Source organism: Podarcis pityusensis (assembly GCF_964106645.2).
Source record: "Podarcis pityusensis genome assembly, chromosome: 11".
NCBI lineage: Eukaryota > Metazoa > Chordata > Lepidosauria > Squamata > Lacertidae > Podarcis > Podarcis pityusensis.
The window spans coordinates 44709077-44731506 of record NC_138036.1 but is presented as its reverse complement, the minus strand read 5'-3'; positions in this window follow the sequence as shown (position 1 = coordinate 44731506).

Below are 22430 nucleotides of genomic sequence, written 5' to 3'. Positions count from 1 at the left end.
AGAACCCAGCACCTGTGATGAGCCAATATCCTTCACCTTGTCCAATGACAGCTCCCTAGTTTTGGTGTTTACGTGTCAGGCTTCAGGGAATCTGATCCCTCCTACGGTGGCAGCCAAGAAGCAGTCAAACAAGAAGATTTCTTAGTAAGTCTTTAATTCAATATTCACAGAGAGCAACGTAGAAATGCCATCTCTCTTAAATAATGGCATTACTCCGAGTCCCACCCCTTTGTCTCTCCTATTATATGTCATCCCTGTGCTGGCTGGTCTGTGCTTTCTGTCTCTGAGCTTTTTGTTCTACTACTCTCAATGCATCCTGGGTCAGGAATGCTTTCTAAAGACATCAAATCTGTCAGCTGTCTCTCCGCTGATGCTTCTTCTTCCTTCTGTTCCTATTCCAATATTTCCCAGATTCTCCCCTCTGCAGCCTCTGAACTATGACCTTCTGCAAACCACTGTTGTAAATCTATACTGTCCTCTGTGGGAATGTTCAGGGAGGCAGCAGAGGATATATTGTTTATTAATATCCTTCCTAACTTGCGTTAGCAAGTTCCTTTACTTAGCAGAGTTTTACATTCCCCTTTTAAACACACAGCCGATAGCTGGTTGCATGCTTGTTTAAGCCTCTCAATATTAGATTCCTGGTAAGTCCCCTTATATCCCTCTTCAAAGAATAGACACGCCACAATCTTGTGTAAAGCATATAAAAGTAGTTTACTCACATCAGTTCACAGTTGGATCCCTGAAGGCAGACTTAGTGGATCTACCCTATATGGGGGTATAATCCCAGTGACTACAGACCAGCAGTCACTGCAGCTCACACGATGAAAGCAAGATGGAGAAGAGTCAAAAAGAGAGAGATGGCAGAATGCCTTGTCCTTTTTGTTACCTGGACAGGTAAGGTCACGTTCACCTCTAGTCACATGCAAAGGAAGTATGTCCCAAACATTCCCCTGCATCTCCACTCTAGGAAAACAAGGAATGTTGTACTTGACTGCTACTTATGTATCACATCCCACATCCTCCTCTTGTAGGGAAGGTTCAGAAAGAGGGGTGGCGGTCCCCACCATTCCTCCTCAGTCCAGTTCCTGACAGCAGGTCTGACCACATAAGACACATAGTTATGTTCTCTAAGATGTTTCTATGACTACATCGCTCCCAACCCACCCAGCATCTGCCACTTCAGACAGTTGCCTAACTCTGCCTAATGGTAGTGGGCTGTCCCATCACATTTAGAAATCTGGTTGATCAGGACCCTGAAGTATTCCCATTCTTGGCTACTCCTCTTGCAATTCAGTCTCCTTTCCTATTGTATTTGTTATTTGGATACTGATAATGGTCCAGAGCTCCACACATGCAGCTATTTCATATTCTTTTCTATAAAAAGTGAAAATTCAGCACACGGTGTACTGACTTAACTCTTAGTGTATATGTCCTGAAGTCTCTCTTTTTCCTTTTCTCCCCCCCCCCCCTTTGGTAGCTGAAAACAGAAAGGTCTTTTTATTCACAGGAATCTAGAGATCCTTTGCCTTATGGCTTCAGTACAGATCTCCGCATGTGGTTTCTCATGCTACCTAGATGGAGTTCTACTGAGAGAAAGCACTTAGTTTTGCTGGAGATGACAACAAGAGAGTCTGGTTCCTAGCTGCAGCCTATTGCTCCAGTGCAGTGATGGAGAAGTTTTCAACATTGGCATCCTCAAAACCAGGGACCTTTCCCTTCCCTTCCCTTCCCTTCCCTTCCCTTCCTTGATTGGGACAGCTCCGGAAGTCCAAATTTGTGTATATGCAATGCTTCACTCTCCATGGCAGGGAATGGGATAGCCTAAACTTAAATACTCCATTGTCATATTGTAATACATACAAAGCTCTGGATATAAATGCCTATTTTAAGAGCTCCTTTTGTGATTTCTTAAGTTGTAGGTATTGTCACAATAATCTAATTCCCAGCAATTAGATATGCACCACTCAGGTTTAGTTTAAGAAATGAAAAGTATAAAATTTAACAAAGGATGCTACTGAAGAAAGGAGGAATAGATAGATGACCCCGCGGTGCTGTTCCCCGTATGGTAATTTCATTACTTTCCCTTGTGATTTCAAATAATAATAATAGCAGAATCCTGAAAACTGGCACTGGTTTCCCCACTGACTTATTTCATAAAGAAGGTGATGCACTAAAATTTTTTGTGTAGTTTTTACTTTTGAAAAGCAAAATAAGAAGCCAGCACACAATCACCACTATGTTGCTATAATGATAATGATAATGACAATAAATAATATAATTTATACCCCACCCTCCCCAGCCAGAGCCGGGCTCAGGGCAGCTGACACCAATAAAATTTCAGTAAAAACATAATAAGAAAAAAGAAAAAGAAAAAAACAATTTAAAATACAGGTTAAAAAGCAATTTAAAATGCAGCCTCATTTTAAAAGTCAAAATCATAAGGGTGGGGGGGCATAATGGTCAGACTGAGTCCAAACCAAAGGCCAGGCAGAACAGCTCTGTCTTGCAGGCCCTGTGGAAAGATGTCAAGTCCCGCTATGCATATAAGCTATGCATATTTCCCCAAAACAAAAAATATTCTAAAATATTTGACTAAAGGGCAATGAAGCATTTTGAATGTGGAAAATCTACAGTATTATCAATAATGTATGAAAGAGGAATGTAAATGACAGATCCATGAGCATTTGTTAATTCAGAACTATCAGGAAATAGGAAATAGCAACTACCCACTACAATTATGTTTTATATAACCAATATAACTGCAGGGGATCTGTAAACGTATCTAGACTTAGTTATGCTTAGACTTGAGTCATTGAGATTAATGAGACTTGAGCTCGTTGTTACATCGATTTTAATGGACCCACTCCAAGCATGACTAAATCCGGATCCAACCTTATAAAAATGTGCATGGCTGTTGCTGATAAACCTTTGGAACAATGCAAAAATTTGGGATGTTGTAAATAATGATTAGGAGAGAGAAGTTAAAGTGGGTAACCTGATCTGCCTAATCAGCAAAGAAACCTCACCAAGGGGCTAGTGAATGTCAAGAGATATTTTCTGAACCTACAAAAGCTTCCAGCTCAGGCTTGCTCACTGCTCTGTGCAGCATTTATATTTGTGATTCCATTTATGAATCACTTCCCATAAAATACCTTAATGCCATTTCATAAAAACTTCTACAACCAAAACAATTAAAAACAATTCCATACGTACAAACAAAACAAAAAACACCATATATAAAAGCACTCCCATGTATAAAAACGTGGATGATTTTCATAATTTCGGGACTGTCTCTGGAAAATAGGGGCACTTGGAGGGTATGCAAGTGAGAGAAAAGCTGGATTTGTGGCATTTTCATATGGCAACTAGTGGCTACTTGTTAAAGATACCGTATTTTTTGCTCTATAAGACTCACTCCCCCTCCCCTAAAAAGTAAGGGTAAATGTGTGTGCGTCTTATGGAGCGAATGCAGGCTGTGTGGCAATCCCAGAAGCCAGAACAGCAAAAGGGATTGCTGCTTTCAGTGCGCAGCAGTCCCTCTTGCTGTTCTGGCTTCTGAGATTCAGAATATATTTTTTCTTGTTTTCCTCCTCCAAAAACTAGGTTCCTCTTGTGGTCTGGTGTGTCTTATAGAGCGAAAAATACGGTATGTGCTTCAGCCAAGTACAGGTTAACAGGCTTCTAACAGATTGACCTAGGGATAGGCAAACCTGCCAATTTTGGTTCCTCTCACTTTCTCATTTTCCCTCTTCATTTCACTTCCCTCCACTTCTGTATTTCTGCATCAGTTTGCAAAATCTCTTTTCTTAAAGCCTCGTGAAAATTCGTTAGCCTTTTATTGTAATCTTCTTTCCAAATGCAGCTGGAAAACTGCATTGCGAAATTTGGATAATTTCCAAGCTTGGCTGTGCTTTGGTTCATGTATTGTTTGGGAAAGGTAGCTTGTCCTTTAAATGCAAAGTTTCCTCCCCATCCCCACACTAATCCCAGGAGTAATTCAGCTATCTGATGTGTGTTGTATAGGACACCAGAGCAAGCGATCTCAAGGGACACTTCTTATTTCAAAGCACCTGACTGAATCCAGGTTCTATCCTGTCCTATTCAATGGGCAAAAGCCGACAATCAAAATCTGTTAAGCTATCACCTTGCTAATTTCCCAGGTCTCTCCTGAGAACTCACTTTTGTGAGGCTTACAAAGAACTACTCGCTGATAACAGCCAGGCAGGGGGCAATTTGCAGTTACTGCTGCTGAGTGGCAGGAGGTTAAGTATACTGCTGGTCTGAGCTACAACAGCTTGTTGTTTTATTGCAAGCTCTCTTGCATGTTTCTTTTCCTTCCTTTCTTTTTCCTTTGTCTAATGTGCATATTAGAGAAAGGCTGTGAATACAACTGATGCGTTACTTATCTTGTAGCCTGAAGTGGTTGTACGTTAAAGGAAGCCAACCAATGAAGACCACAAATCTGCCTGCTGGAAAGGAGAGACAGATTTTTATTCCTTGTTGACTGGCTTGTAAACCACAATTGCATAGCAAATGTATTGGTGCAATCCTATCCACAGATATACAGTGGTACCTCGGGTTACATATGCTTCAGGTTACATACGCTTCAGGTTACAGACTCTGCTAACCCAGAAATAGTACCTTGGGTTAAAAACTTTGCTTCAGGATGAGAACAGAAATCGTGCGGCGGCAGCGCGGCAACAGCGTGAGGCCCCATTAGCTAAAGTGGTGCTTCAGGTTAAGAACAGTTTCAGGTTAAGAATGGACCTCCGGAACGAATTAAGAACTTAACCTGAGGTACCACTGTACTCCAAAGTAAGCTCCATTGAGTCCAATGGGACTTACTCCTTGGCAAGTGTATAGAATTGCCACCCTAGGCAATAAACTCTCTAAGCCGTTGACCAGGGGCCCGATCCACCAGCAAGTCTCCCTGGGAAAGAAAGCATCATCAAAATTAATGCAGCATTCCTATGCAGCTCTTATTAACATCAGTGGGCTTTGTGCAAGGGAACTTTACAGTGAATTGTGTCCTTAGTGAACAGAATGGGGCGCTTTATTGTCGGAAAGAATTAAATGAGGCCAAATGATAACATTATTTCCCAGGCCAGCAAATGCATTGACTTACAAGGGTGTTACAGATCTAAACCTTTCAGTACACATTTAAAGCAGTTGTATACATTGAGTGGAGAATGTCAAAAGGAAGGGAGGTCTCTTATGAAATCCTAACTTTCCTTTGTTGCATGCTGCCTCAGCACTGGGAGCACAGCTTCTTAATCTTAACTGTAAATTGCTGCAGCACAAAGCATCAAGTTAGATTATATTTTTTTGGAGAGGGGGGAATGATTCCACAGGATGCCAGCAAAAATAACCGGAAACAAATGATGGTTTCAGTGCTGTTTCTCAGAATGAACATTGGTGTTTTTCTCTCAGACTGGTCCCCTGGCTTTTGGTTCAAGGGTCTCTTCAGCAACAGCTCTCATCCAAATAACAAACACGACTTGTTCTGAACTGCGTAATGTCAGACCCAAGTCATGTCAGTTTTAAATAGTAAATGCAATATTGCCACAGATACCAACAGGTATACCTACAAGATCTATGATGCAATAAGAATTTTGTAGATGATATCACTACTGAAAAATATTAAAGAATTTAACATTTAAGCATGATTATTTTTCTTAATCATTCTAAAGGAGACCAAGGTGGCAAAGAAACAATTAAAACATCTAAAAAGAATTCCAATACGGTTGTTTTGTTTTGTTTTTGAGGATTCCTCCTTCTAGTCTTTTTCTCTTTGATGAAATGAGCCAGGATGAGTGCATTGTCTTCTTTCACTTATGTTTAAATTCTATGCATATTAACTTTCATCTATGAAGTAAAGGATACACAGCACAAAAGGCAGGTATTTCCTTGACTCTTCCGCCAAATAGTTTTCACCTATTAAATATACAGTTTAAATTCAACTTAATTACCAATATAAATTTTATCATTTCACAGGTCTTGATGGTGTACATCATTCATTTCCTTGGTCATTTATCTGTATATTGTATTTCCTTCAGGGGCACTAGACCTCTTGACCTAAATACTGGGGACTTGCCAATAATTCTGTTTCAGACCAGATGCTCAAAGGCTTTTGGATTCATTCTGAGAATCACTTGCTTCTAAGAACTCTTACTGAAGCCAATGAATCAATTCTAGAGTCATTGGTTTGGAGCATCATCCATTTAAACTCAAAGAAAGAGCTCTTACTTTAAAGTGAGGTACAATGAATAATCTTTAATATAGCTATTTAATTTATTTACTTACTTATTAAATCATTTTATTCTTTTCAAAGGTCCTCCCTCAATCAGGTAGTTAAGCAAGCTTTTTCTGTGCACAGACTTATTCTGTACTTTCATATTTTGCCAGATCTGAATCTAAGCTTACTAAATTCCCGTGTTGTCTTTTGCTTTTGTAAAACAGCGGAGAGTCTTGTGGTACCTTAAAGAGAAACATATTTATGGTGGCATTAACTTTTCTGCACTATAGTCCATTTAATTAGATGCACCAAGTGCAATTGTCAGATGTCAGGGCCTTTTACATGAGGGTATAAAGGAGGGAATGCAGATGCTGGAATTAGATAGCACTGAAATGCAAAAGGTACAGTCTGTGACAGTTCAGCTGGAACTATATTGTATGCAGAATATGCACAATGACCCTTCACAACAGCAGTAATTGGTGATAATACATTGCTAAGTAAATTAACACCTGTAGTGGGACAGAAAACCATTATCTCTGTTCAGATCCAAATGAGCAGATTTGAACTTCTTGATCAGTTGCAACTTCATGCTGAAGTTTCCTTTGAATTTTCCGTGTTCAAAGACCTTAAGGTGATTAACAAAATATCCTAGTAGGTCAAAATGTCCTGAATATTGCTGTTTCTGATGTCAGATTTGTGCTCATTTATTCTTTTGCTTTCAAGGCAATCTCTATGCTTTTCATTTTAGTCCATTTTATATTAGATCTGTCAAATACTCCAAAGCCTTATTTGGTCAGGTCATTTAGCATGCTAAAAACAAATCAAAGCAGAATGAATCAGATCACCTGTACTTTAATTGACTGGGAAGCCACCCAGCATATGAAATACCCAGGACTTCTTAGAATGCCATGAAGAGAATATTTCATATAGCATTATTTTCCTATTTCATCCACACTCAGCCTTGAAGTATGAGTTGTTTGTTCCACACCTAGAATCTAGTATTTGTTTCCCAATAGTTTTCTAGTACATCCCTAGCTTTTGTCTTATGAGGTTGCTTCCAAATTAGTTAGTAGCTCACTAACATTGTAGAACATTTGCAATCAATTAGATGAATAGGTTTCATTACCTTGTGGTTAATGAAAGGTTTAATATTTTAAAGCACAGTAGAAAGATAAACTAGGGAAGGGATTTATCCAGCAAAAAAGAAAAGAAAAGAGTTTATCCTGCTGACCATTCAATCACTAGAGGACAAAAAAACAAAAAAAGGGGGGGGGAATCTAAACCCTATACTTTGGAACTTTTGGAAAATCTCTACTCTGATAATAATAATAATACCAGGTAATTTTAAAAGATCCAGCACAGAGCAAATTCCTCACCTGATCTGACCTACCATGTTTATGTAGCATACTAGCCATAGAACAACCAGATATTGTGCACATTCACCAGGCCTCATGGAGAATGTGCACATAATCCTTCCATGATGAGAGAACTACAGTCGTACCTTGTTTTGCGACCAGGATCTGTTCCAGAGACCCGGCCGCTAGCCAAAAAGGATGCAGGGCAAAGTGCCACGTCTGCGCACATGTGCGAAATGGTTTGCGCTTTTGCGCATGTGCGAAGCACAATTTAGCACGAGTTGCAAACGCAGAAGTAAGCCATTCCGGTACTTCTGGGTTTGCCACGGACGTTCACCAGAATGGACGATAGGCGAGGCGGACGTTCGCGGAGGCATTACTGTATGCACACTTCTCAGTCAATATACATAATTTATTGAAAAATCTTTCCTCTTCGTGGAAAGATTATATATACATATTCCATGAGGAATTGTGAATGTGCAGACAATGGTCAGTTCTTATGCATATCAGACCCTCCAAGTGTCCCTATTTTCCAGGGATGTCCCTGATTTAGATAAGCCGTCCTGGTTTCTGATTTGATCCTAGAATGTCTCACTTTTCCTTAGGACGTCCCTATTTTCATTGGATGAATGTTGGAGGCTGTGGAGTTATTCGACCTTCAAGCCATCTGAAGGCAGTCCTGTATATGGAAGTTTTTTAATGTTTAATGTTTTAGTATGTTTTTATATATGTTGAAAGCCTTCCAGAGTGGCTGGGGCAACCCAGTAAGATGTATAAATAGTAAAATTATCATTATGGAATGGGATGTCCCTATTTTCATCAGAGAAATGTTGGAGGATATGGCATTGAACCGCTCAACTGTCATGAATGAGACAGCTCCCAGTGAAGGTTTGCAGTAAGCTCCCACTGAAGGTTTGCAGACAGCTGAAGAAAGCAGACAGGAACAGAGAGAGTTAACTGTCATACAGGATGAACATCAGCTAGTGTCAACTCCCCCACCCCTTGGAATGCTGGCTGATAAGAGAATAACCGAGAGTGGACGGGAACCCAGCAAAAGCTCTCCGGAGGTGCAAAATCATGGAGAGATAGTCAGAGCAGGAAGAGGTTGGGGCTAGTTCAATCTCCCCAAAGAGTCATTGAATGGGTGGGCTGCTAGATCGGAAGCAAAACAAGAGGCTCAAAGGGCAGCAGTTCAATATATTCTGTCAAAATCAAAAGCACTCTTCAGAAGGGGCATCTTAATTGATGATGTTGGAGGCTGTGTTAGAGCCGTCCGGAGCAATCCATTTGTTTTGACAATAAATCATCCTGTTTAATTAACTACTCTTACTGTGTGATCAAGCCAGGGACTGGACTCCTGAAATCAACTTACATTTCCCTTAATGAGGAGGGGGAGGGAGGGGGTGTAGAGAGAGACAGCAAGGTGCTGGAAGACAGAAATGTGTGTGTGTCATGCGGTCTGTGCCTTTCCTCCTAAGTTAGCTTGTTCCCATAAGGTGTGGTTGAAGATGCCGTCCCTTCGCCAAGGATCAAGCGAGGTGCAACTGTCGGTCCATTTGTCTTTGCCTCAGGTGGTAAAATGCCTTGGCCCGAGCTGCAATAATAGAAATGGCTCATGGTTCTCAGTGTGGTCCACACTAACTGCTCTTTATGCAGTCATGTTGCCGTATGCACAATTACATGACTGACACATTTGTCATTCTGAAATGACTTCAAGTGCTGCAATAGCTAATGCTGTGTCTTTTACATACATTCCCGGTGGCAAGGATGGCTGAATACTTCTTCTATTTAAAAAAAAATCCCACCAGCAAATTTGCAGTATCTGATGCAAGTCATGCAGCACCCCTTCCTTTACTGGTGAGGAGCTTCTTCAACTTCTGTGGTATTGATGGGGAAGTATTTTGGCTCCAGCACAGTGGATGATCAATATATCTTAAGAAAGCAAGTGCTAATGACAATTCTGAAGTTGTACTGGAGAGCCAGTGTGGTGTAGTGGTTAAGAGTGGTAGATTTGTAATCTGGGGAACCGGGTTCGCGTCTCCGCTCCTCCACATGCAGCTGCTGGGTGACCTTGGGCTAGTCACACTTCTCTGAATTCTCTCAGCCCCACTCACCTCACAGAGCGTTTGTTGTGGGGGAGGAAGGGAAAGGAGAATGTTAGCCGCTTTGAGACTCCTTTGGGTAGTGATAAAGCGGGATATCAAATCCAAACTCTTCTTTTCTTCTTCTTCTTCTACTTCTTCTTCTTCTTCTCCAATTCTGGAAGCTTCTTCTCATTTAAAAGAGTTTTCTCAAGAACCTATCTCTGTATTTGGTTTTTTAAACCATGGTATATTGCTCAAAGCCCTGGCAGTGAGTCAATGCAGAGTTCGGTACACTTAAGCCTACTGATTCCAGTGAGCTTCACCAGGCTTAGCTTTGTTGGACCAGGGCCTTCATTTCATCAGTTTGTAATGCCATTATGCTCTCAACATTTGTTGCTTAGCATTGTTCTCCTTTAATGACAGAAGGCTCAGGTTTAAAATGAACTCTGAACTCTTTGATCCAGAACAGATTCATGTTTTCAGACAGACTTCACACTTCCCCATTACATTTCTGAGTATCTTAGGTTGAACTCAGTTGTTTGCATCTTCACACAGAAGAAAGAAGGACATAAGTACAGTGGTACCTCTGGTTATGAACTTCATTCGTTCCGGAGGTCCGTTCTTAACCTGAAACCGTTCTTAACCTGAGGCGCGCTTTCGCTAATGGGGCCTGCCGCTGCCACCATGCCACTGCCACGCAATTTCTGTTCTCGTCCTCAGGCAAAGTTCTTAACCCGAGGTCCTACTTCCGGGTTAGCGGAGTTTGTAACCCAAGGTGTTTGTAACCCGAGGTACCACTTTAGTATCATGGCTTTGTTGACCATCTAACAAAGGAGATCTGCAACACACTCTCTGTTGTAGAAAGGAGCCAACTCTCAACCTCTGTCTCTTATATGAATCCATATGAATGAGCCAACCCTCCAGTAGTAGTCTTACCTGCGAGCTTCCCACAAACCACACCTTTAGATGTGGATGGTGTCCCTCTGCAAGCCCCATGACCTTAGCTGTATGAGATTGTTAAATCTCAAAGGGGGCACCTTTCTCCACCCCTTGGACTCCATAAGCCCTAAGCTTCTGGTCTCTGGAATCCTCAAGACTTTTGACAAATTCCCCCAGGATATTCTTGCAGAGAAGCTGGTAAAATGTGGACTAGGTGAATTTGTAGCCGCTTGACTGTCCAAACCCAAAGAGTGCTCAGTAATGGTTCCTCATCATCCCGGAGGGTGGGGGGAATGACAACTGAGGTCCCTCAGGGTTCTGTCTTGGGCCCATTGTTGTTCAACACCTTTCTAAATTACTTGGATGGAGGTACTGAAGGGATGCTCAACAAATTTGCAGATGACACAAAACTGGGAGGAGTAGCCAATGCCACTTGAAGACAGAATTGGAATACAAGATGACCTTAGCAGATTGGCCCAAACTAACAAACTAACAGCTATTTGGAGATCTTGTATAGAATGTCCTGGGAGACATTCTACTTCTATATAGTAGCTGTCATATTACAAAAGAATTTCAGAAATAGACTGGAAAGAGAAATTGCTGAATTGCAACTTATTACCAAACTTAAAACCATGGAGAGACCTGGTCTGAATAGAGACATTGGATTCTTATCTCATTATACACGATAAAGCTATTTTTAGCCATCTCACCCCTTGCTTTTTCCTATAAGACCAATTGCAGTCGTTAACAGTTGTCAGCAGGTTTACCACACCTATCAGCCAATCACCCATTCCCACTACCCTTCTGAGTAATACCCCTCCCCACCCTCTCACTATGTATAAGGGTCTGGTGGCTTCTGTTTCAGTGTATCTTAAGAAGTGTGCATGCACACAAAAGCTCATACCAATAAAAAACTTAGTTGGTCTCTAAGGTGCTACTGGAAGGAATTTTTTGTTTCGACTACGGCAGACCAACACGGCTACCTACCTGTAACTATAATCCCCTGAATGCGTAGAACCTAGATCAAAGGCTGGAGGAGCAGACTAGGCATTCTTGTATTTAGGGATCATTCCTCCTTCCATACAAGCTTGGAAATAAACACATAGTTGAGCTCTGCATCTTCTTCTGAAGATAAACATCTTAGTGGTTGGCAGCTCTCTGATAGCAGCACCACAGAGACCTCTAGATGAGGCAATCCAGGTTACCGTATTTTTCGCTCTATAAGACACACCAGACCACAAGACGCACCTAGTTTTTGGAGGAGGAAAACAAGAAAAAAAATATTCTGAATCTCAGAAGCCAGAACAGCAAGAGGGATCACTGCACAGTGAAAGCAGCAATCCCTCTTGCTGTTCTGGCTTCTGGGATAGCTGCGCAGCCTGCATTCGCTCCATAAGACGCACACACATTTCCCCTTACTTTTTAGGAGGGAAAAAGTGAGTCTTATAGAGCAAAAAATACAGTATTTCCTCTTCTAATTAAAAACAAGGAAAGAGAGAGAATTTATCTCTCAGACCAATTCAAACCTGTGCTTAACCAACCCAGAATTTTTGTTTAATTCAAAATGAAACATCTTTTATTACTTTGATCCACTGATATCTTTGGGTATCCTTTAATTTCACATGCTCCTTGCTCAGAGTTCAGAGTTACCTGTGTTTCTGTTTGATTAAACTGGGAAGCAGCTGTTCCTGTAAAAGTGCCCCAGTTATAAACTATAGACGATGGGGGTGAAAGGGAGTATAAAATATGAAGTGAACACTTCAAGGTTAAGATGAATGATGTCTTCCCTTGTTGTCTGGTAATTATCCAAGTGTGTGCCTTTATATTAAACTCAAATATGGAGATTTATTGCTTGGAATGCCCCAGTTGGTCATGAGAAAAAGTAAATCACTTTAAATTAATATCTAGTTAAAAGTTAATGTAGCTTCAGATGAAATTTTGAGTTGTTTTAAGCTAAAACATAAATAGCCCCCCCCCCCACTTTATTCTTTTATGGTTTAGGGCTGAGAGATTCAGCCCCTATCTGAACCATACATTTATAGCCATATTATACCACTTTTAACAGTCATGGCTTCCCCCAAAGAACCCTGGAAACTTTTTCTTTGGCATGCTGAGGTTTTTTCCCCAGCCCTGTCCTGAACGTGTGGCCATCTCTCATATTCACATCCATCATAAGGAAATGGGCCATCCAATAAACTGATTTAGCGTCAGGATGCAATTAATACAAAGCAGAATGATATATTCTAGTCTTTCAACATATGTTTTTAAAGATCAGCAACAACAACAAAAAGTCTAGGTTTACATTATGTTTGGTTTGTAAGCAACAATGACATTATTGTCACTATAAACCTCCTTCCTTTCAGGATTTTAAGCAGATTTTAAGCTTGGATGGCCATCTGTCATGGATGCTTTAGCTGAGATTCCTGCATTGCAGGGGGTTGGACTAGATGTTCCTTGGGGTCCCTTCCAACTCTGTGATTCTATGATTCTACTACTACTACTACTACTAAAGTGGGAGCCAGCGTGGTGTAGTGGTTAAGATTGGTGGACTTGTAATCTGGTGAACAGGGTTCCCGTCTCCGCTCCTCCACATGCAGCTGCTGCGTGACCTCGGGCTAGTCACACTTCCCTGAAGTCTCTCAGCCCCACTCACCTCACAGAGTGTTTGTTGTGGGGGAGGAAGGGAAAGGAGAATGTTAGCTGCTTTGAGACTCCTTCGGGTAGTGATAAAGCGGGATATCAAATCCAAACTCTTCTTCTTCTTCTTCTTCTTCTTCTTCTTCTTCTTCTTCTTCTAAAGCAGAGAATTCCCATTTACAAGCTCCATGTTTTAAAAAATTGAATAAGCTTGCCAATGATTTCATAACAAAGGGCTATCAAATACAGTACCCAATACTAATTTTTTTATAAAAAAAATCCTATTAATTTCTTTAAATTATTTAAAGAAATAAGTGTAATAGGCATCAGTCACTTTGATGCCCGTGTAGATTGATTTAATAAATGTAAAAGATCTAGTACTATTTAACTACAGCCAACGAACAGATTTGAAAGCAGCCGTAACAGCTCCTGCCAGTCTATTATGCTATTTCTAGCATATGTGGGTTTTATTTTCGTTCAGGTTCAGCTATATAATACGAACAAACACAAATGTGGAAATAACTTTCCACCTTGGCTGAGATCCACTTAGTCCATTTATGTGCCTGCAAGGCATTGATTTTGTTCAGCAGGGCTTCCACGCCCTCATTCTTGTTCTCAAAAAAGCAGTTCCTCTGCCACATCACAGAATGACTTCTGGATCACAGGAAAGTAACATGGGGTGCTACATACAGAGAGAGGTTGTGCTTCTCAGAATATGGATGCATGCCTACTGCCTTCAGTGTCATTCGCAGAGAGCAACCAGAGCTCGAGAGATCACCAAGGCCAGGCAGGTGGGCTTGATCCCAACTGTGGTTGCACCAACACCATACATTTAAACAGTGCCATTTTTCTAGAAAATGAGGTGCCGGAACTCACCACGAACACCTCCCTTGTCCTCTTAGAACTAGATTGCCAGATGCCGGGCAGTGTAAAAATTTTTTTGAAATAAGTCAGTAACCAAACACACTAATCTAATTTGCTTAATATTAAAACTCAAAGTGCTTTGACCAAATCTGACTTTAAAAAATCATTTGTTTCCCCTCCCAGTATCTCACATTTTCTTTTTAAAGGCAAAAAAAAAGCCCATCTCCTCACCCCCACCCCAAAATACAGTGGTACCTCAGGTTACATACGCTTCAGGTTACAGACTCCACTAACCCAGAAATAGTGCTTCAGGTTAAGAACTTTGCTTCAGGATGAGAACAGAAATCGTGCGGCGGCAGCGCGGCGGCAGCGCGGCGGCAGCGCGGTGGCAGCACGGCGGCAGCAGGAGGCCACATTAGCTAAAGTGGTGCTTCAGGTTAAGAACAGTTTCAGGTTAAGTACGGACCTCCAGAACGAATTAAGTACTTAACCTGAGGTACCACTGTAATGTTAAAACAAGGCTAGGGGCCAATGTGACAGAGGAAGAGATCATTATTCCCCAGGGTGGGGGGAAGGAAAACTTGAAAGGCCAGAACTGAAGCTTGCACAGGCAAAAAACAAACAAACACCTACATAAGCAAAAAGATTGCAGCTGGTGCCTAAAGATGATGGGGAAGATGATCTGTTTAAAGCCTGGTCACATTTCGAAGCAAATGCAGAACTTCAGAGAGCCAAATGCCTTCATTCAGACAGTCTTTTCTTGGTGCAGTGAATACAGTACAGTCTGAAGGAAAGTCACAGGAAACATAGGAATCTCCCTGATCAGCCAAATAATACCACTAACCCAGTATTGTCTCTATTGAGAGCCAGTGTGGTGTAGTGGTTAAGAGCGGTAGACTCGTAATCTGATGAACCGGGTTCACGTCTCCGCTCCTCCACATGCAGCTGCTGGGTGACCTTGGGCTAGTCACTTCTCTGAAGTCTCTCAGCCCCACTCACTTCACAGAGTGTTTGTTGTGGGGGAGGAAGGGAAAGGAGAATGTTAGCCACTTTGAGACTCCTTCGGGTAGTGATAAAGCGGGATATCAAATCCAAACTCTTCCTCTTCTTCTTCTCTTCTTTCTGGTCCTGAATCTCTGAGATAGCAATCAGTAAAATGGCAATGGCACCCACCTGAAAGGTGCCGGAACTGAGTTCCACCTGAAAAAAAAGCCCTGCATTTAAAGCACATGGCTTCCTCCAAAGATCCATGGAAACTGTCATTTACCTCACAGAGCTACGATTCTCAGCGCCCTTAATAAACTACAGTTCCTAAGATTGGGGGAAGCCATGTACTGTAAATGTAGTAGAATCAATGTGACCTGGGTTTTTCCTCTGCCCCTTTCTCTTCCAAGGTGATAGCACCACAGAATCTAAGGTAGGGATGGACAGATTGATATTGCAAAGGAGTCCACCAGCCGGTGTAGTGTAGTGGTTAAGAGCAGTGGACTTGTAATCTGATGAACTGGGTTCGCGTCTCCGCTCCTCCACATGCAGCTGCTCGGTGACCTTGGGCCGGTCACACTTCTTTGAAGTCTCTCAGCCTCACTCACCTCACAGAGTGTTTGTTGTGGGGGAGGAAGGGAAAGGAGAATGTTAGCCGCTTTGAGACTTCTTCAGGTAGTGATAAAGCGGGATATCAAATCCAAACTCCTCCTCCTCCTTCTTCTTCTACTTTCTTCAGCCTCAGGGACATTACATGTTCATAAAATTACCCAGGAAGGGGTGCCACTTCCAGGGTTTGTTTGTGGTTTGTTTGTTAGTTTTACTTAAAACGTCTGTGAGCCTGGCAAATACTAAACATACTAGATGTTCCAAGCAGCTAGTCCTGGTTTTTAGAAAGAAAAAAGGAACACGACAGCACTTGCACCAGTGTCATTCAACAAAATGTAGGTAGCAGCAAACAATGCTTGACATGCAATCCAAACTGTGAAGCCAACTGAAATTACCCCCGCTCCATCTGAATGAGTATCAGGAGAGGTTTTTTTTATTTACAAGTCATTTCAATAAGGTAGGTAAAAAGGTAAATTACCCCTGGACTGTTAAGTCCAGTCAAAGGCGACAATGGGGTTGCGATGCTCATCTCTCTTCAGGCCGAGGAAGCCGGCCTTTGTCCACAGACAGCTTTCCGGGTCATGTGGCCAGCATGACTAAACTGCTTCTTGCACAACGGAACCAGAGCACACGGAAACACCATTTACCTTCCTGCTGCAGCAGTACCTACTCACACTGGTGTGCTTTCAAACTGCTAGGTTGGCAGAAGCTGGGACAGAGCAATGGGAGCTCACCTTATTGCCTGGATTCGAACTGCCAACCTTCCAATCAGCAAGCCCAAGAGGCTATGATTATTTTAGGTGCCTGTGGTGGTGCAGTCCTTAGAGTATTGAGCTATGGTGTCATCCTGAAGCAATAGCGAGGCTCCCTGCTGTCACTCTGGAATGTTCTAGGGTTGAAAATGGTGTCCACCAAGAACGAGGGACACAACCACCACCCTTAATAAGTTCACCTCACACCTGATTGCACACCTTAATCACCAAACCATAAAGATCCTTTCTTACTCTGAAGCCTACAAACAGAGTAGTGAGGCTGGAGGATGGAAACATCCTAAAAGTTATGATCTTTGTGGCATTAACCTGCAATGGACCTACCACAATGTTCGGATTTGAGGCTGAACTGTAGCTAATACCTACAGAACACAATTTCAAGGTAAATGAAACAGACTAATCAATATTAACAAGCAAACTGTAGTAATATGTGAGGGGAAAAATGTGGTCAAAAGGTTACTGTTAATTTTTCTAAGATCTAAGATGAAACATTCTTATTCCTGTTAATTTGATGTGTAGGCTGCTTTGTGCCAAGATAATTAATATGCCATATCCAGGCTTTGGAACAAACTAATTAAGATTTACTGAATTAATTTTTTAAAATCGCTGAATTACACCTGAAAGTAATTCCTATAATTTCCATGTGAACTGAATGTTAATCAAGCTCATTTTCTGGAAGAACCTTTGATTCATGATATATGTAAGGTTTCATCTCACTTAATTCTGTGTTTGATTGTGGCCATTGCCTTTACTATTTTTACTAAACTGAATAGGGCTGCTGCAGTTTAAGTGTAAAATTCACAATTGTTGGGTGGGAGAAAATTGTTCACATTATGCTGCATGTGTGTACTTCAATGTTTTCTTATTTTTTCTTAAGTATATATCGTAAGTATACATGAAAGTGCACATGAAAACCTCAAAACCACTTGCAAAATTCTGAAAGCTGGAAATAAAAATGTTCAGGACCATATGAATAAATTGTGAATTTAATTGGAATTGTGTTGCCTTCTTTTTCTAGTTCTTCTTGAACTAGAACTATTTCCTCGCCAGGAAGAAAATCTAAGAAAAAGGGGAAAAATACAGAAGGAAATGATAAAGAGAATAAGAAAAGCATTAGACAACATCAATGCAGACCTGAAACACAAGTACAGAAAAATATTGTTGTGGTTTAACAAACATTTCGACATATTAGGAAAAGAAAATACCACAGCAATTACCAATTTGGTAATTATATGAGGTAGATCAAACAAAAATTAATATTTTTAATTTCATTGCTTTCTTATCATGTGCACACCATATGAAAATATATATATATATATATATATATATATATATATATATGAATAAAATATGATAAAATAAAACAGCAATGTAACCTATGTAACCTATGTAACCATGTAACCTATTCTTTAGCATGAGGTAGAGGCACCATCTGTCCATATGCCTCCTTATTCATAAATGAAGAGCTAATTTAGTTTTAAAATTAACTTTCCAAGCACTGGCCACAGCCAAAACTAAATTCATATATATTTTATAAAGAACTAAAGTGCTAAAATACTCCACCAAAGACAGGTGAGGACTATATGGCTTATTTCAAGAATGGAGTTTAATTAGAGAGTCTTTCGATACTATAAACATTTGCTTTACTGGCTCATTAAGTTTACTACTTTTCCAATGCTCTTATTAAGCTATATATGACTGCCATGATTTCACTGGGACCCTTGGGCTGGTGGTTTGGTTCATTATAACATGGGTCTGGTTGAATTTCAGTGTATTAAAAAAATACCAGCTGTAGCCTGAATCCTATCAGAGAAATGTAACTTTCATTAAATGTGGCTGAAGGCTTCAACTACTGCAATAATTCTATGACTGTCTTCCGCTTGAAATCACAACAAATGCATTGTGGGCTTTTTAAAAAATCACTGACCTTCAAGTTTCACTCTGTGACCACATTTTTCCTCTTTGTTAACTTCTGCCTTCTAAGTTCATCTCCCCATACCTCAAGCTACCTTCTGTTTCAGCTAACCTCTACTAGATCAATTCAACAGGAATAGTAGCACCAGTGATTAGGGAAATGCAGACCACTTAGTCAAGGAGTTTAAACTCCTTGTCCATGGAAGACTGTTCTGGTCCCTTAAAACCGGAGACTGGTGGCTTCTCTGATGAGAAGAGAGGGGAAGTCAGCTTCTGCCAGTGTGCACTTAACTCAGGGATCCAACCATACATTCCAATGTGCTGTATTTGGCATAATATAGCTTCCAAATATTGGTCCTTTACTCGCATCTTAGGATTCTGATTCTGCATGGGAGTCAAATCACTAAGCTCCTCCATTATCCGGCAAACTTTAATAATACAATCAGAAAGCTCACCGTTTAAGGAGTATTGAGCTTCATGCTTAATGCCAGTGGCTCAAGAAGCATTAGTACAAAACATTCTCTACAATCGAAGAATGCAGGATTCAGAAGGATGGTGTTCCAATGAAAGCTTTATTACAGATGACAAGAGACATAATGGGCTGGATTCAACTTTGTTCTGCTCAGAACAGACTCAGTGAAATAAATGTGAGTCATATCCATTCATTTCAATGGGTTTACTCTGAATCTGACTAATGATTGATACTAGAGGTGTGCATCAGCTCTGTGAGGTCAAATAACAATATGAATCAAGGTTGTTTGGAAAGCCTCACCCCCGCTCCCAAATAGAAGCACCATGCCAGCAACCTCCTCAATGCCAGAATTGGGCCCTCACAAAGCTTTTTGGTCCTCTGTTACTCTCATTTCTGTACTTCTCTGTTTCTCTAGGTCTATGGGCTTTATAAGAGGTGAGGCTGTCTAAACTGTTGTCTGCAGAACACTGAAGAGCTATAGATATTTGGTGCTGTTAAAATACAGCATTGGAGGAACTTTATAAAAAGGTCAAAGCTTCGTTCAAGTTTTATTTTCTTAAATCTACATTGTTCTGTTTTAACAATAACATTCAGAGCTCCTTAGAAGTCTGCAGGCAACAGTTTGCACAGCCTCACGTTGTCTAGCCTTTCAGAAGCTACAGATAAGCAATGGAAAGGAATGATCATTGTGAAGCTGCAAACATTTTAAACTGTGCAACTTATAATACATACTACTCAACCACCTCATAATTATTTTAAGGTAAGAAAAAAACAAGAGACAAACCACCATCCTCCTTCCCATAAGGGTTTATGGAGGAAAGTGAATCCCTTTTAATTCTCCCACAAAAAGCCCCTGGACAAACTGTTTGCAATTTGGCGGGCATAATCCATTCTGAAGGGGCTTACATGGCTGCAAATTTCATCCACTTTGGCCAAAAGGAGAGAACGATATAGACATTTTAAAATTCCCCATCTTGAAACCCTAATGAGAGATTGAAGTAGCAAGAGCACAGAATGACTCAGAAACAGAGTGGAAAATTTTAAAATGCATAGATACAGAACAAGGTGAATCTATAAAATTCATTTACACGGCCATGTAGTTAGAGAAATAAAGAAATGCTATATTTCAGTTCCTCCATACACCTCGGGTCTTCTTTGTATCTCACTTTAGTGAAAAAATAGTACTTTAGAGTAGCATATTGACAAAAATAGATAACCCCTTTTGGTGTTTTTGAATGGACAATATCATGTACCATATTAAGATTTGTAAAAGGTCTTCCATTTATAGATTTTTTTTCATATTTGTTCCACATCACCTAAAACATAATAGAACCATGTTTTTATCAAAAACCAATTTTCTTCCACACTGTTCTTCAATGACGTACATGTTATTTTATTAGTCTTTTTTTACATAACAAACTCTTTTTTGGCTACAATTCCAACAACAGAGAGCCCTTCCCACACTTTTATTGAAGCTTCAATTAGTCACTTTGTCTGACATTTTATGGCAGTAGAACTCTCCGGTTGAAAAGGGATTTGTGACCTCTGATTCAGACAAAAAGGCTAATGTATTCTAGATAATACTGCAACAAGCTTTAAATTGATTCAGTGGTAAAACGGTCCTTACTGAGTGTGAGTGTGCCATTGATTTTCTTCAGAAAGGTTGAATGTAATTTCTTCTGGAACAGCGAGAACTGTAGAGGTTCCTTTCTTTACATAAGTTTGTACTTTCTACATTTGGTTCTGATGGTGCTGTGTATAAATAGTTCCATCAAATGGCAAACACCAAACTCCAGATATAGATATAGATGTCATAGATAGACATAGATATAGATATAGATACAGATATAGATACAGATACAGATATAAATGATATAGATAGAGATATAGATAGAGATATAGATATTACCTTCTCTTACTCTGAGAAGGTAGTGAGGCACAACTATAGAGGAAAAAGTTTTTGCTTTTGCTTTAGTTTATATTTTCAGGCTGAAATCTGCATTTTCAGTACAGTAGAATTTTTTTGTCAAGCCAGCATGCAAATTATGCAGAAATTAAAACTGTTTTGCTAAATTGCTTGGCTTGAGTGCAGTCACTTAATACCAAGATGAAAAGGAAACTACCAACAATATAATGAAAAGTTCATTTCACATGGGAAACTTATCATTATAAAATGTATACATCAAAGGGGAAAATAATGTAACCATGTCCTTCTGATGGCTGACAATTACTTCTCTGACAATTCAGATGGCTGACAATTACTTCACTGTTACTTTTCTCCTACGCCTTATACTTTTTACCTTTAATGTCTTGTTCATATAGACAAGGATAAACCTTCATTGTGTTTCAAGGTCGCCACTCTCAGTTTGTTCCAAGCTTTATATAAATACCCCCTAACGCAAGCCCCAAACCTAAGAAATCATTCAAACATTTGATTTGCTATTTAAGTATTGATTCTGATCTCATCATTCCACTCGTGATTTGCATTTCTCTAGTTCTTTGGTTTCACTCCCTGGTTTTCTGCATCTCTGCAGATTTCTGGTAGACCAATGGTCTGACTTAGTTTAAGAAATACATTTTTCTACTAGGGGCTGCACCCCTGCTCACTTTGCTCATCAATCCTGCCTATCCCCCTCACCAAGCCACCCCACGCACCTTGCCAACCCTCCACCCTATACCTCATTACCACCCCACTCCCCCTACTAATCCCTTGGACTTTCTACCATGATGATGAGGAAGTCCAAGCAGGAGTCCAAGGTGAACCATGAGGGAACCACCAACTCCCTTTAAACCTTCCAACTGCTCTAACTTTAATCCCCACAATCCTTATCTCCTTTCCAACTAACACCTCAGTCCATCATAACATTAGAAATGGCTTCAAAGAAAATACTGTTGCCTGCCTTCTCCAATAGTCTCCAGCTTCTTACTATTTTTAGTATCCTAGAAGAGAAGAAGGCTGGCTGGAACTCTCAACAGGAACACTACTGGTAGAGGTGATGATCCACAACAACATTTGTTGCCGCAGGTCCCAATTTCAATGCATTTGCAGTCCTTAATATAAAGAGCACCATCTCCTTCCTGTAGGCATTTAAAAAAACCTATTTCAATGAGAAGTCTAAGGCATCATTCACTCCCCCCTCCCAATTTCTAGAGCAGGAGTTCCCCAAGTCTACAATTAAAAATTATACAGCACATAGTATGGCTCATTACAATAGCTACAAGAAGTAGAAAAATCATTAAAGCAATTTTCAAGTGGTTCATGGAAGGTGCGGAGATTGGGAACCACTACTCAAAAAACCCCCCACATTTTTTGTAAACTTAACAAAAAAATAATTACAGATGAGATACCAGTTTGAAGAAATATCATACATTATATTTTTAGATATACCTATCCATCATGTTCAGCTTATTGAGAGCATTAACATTCTTACTTTAAAAGCTATAAATCATTAGAATTTTTTCCTTGTTCCCAAATCTATTAAACACCAGACAACTTTATTTCTTCAGATTTTTTTATTTTGGTGAATAATGAGGTTGCAGTATAGGGAAGCCAACGTTGTACTT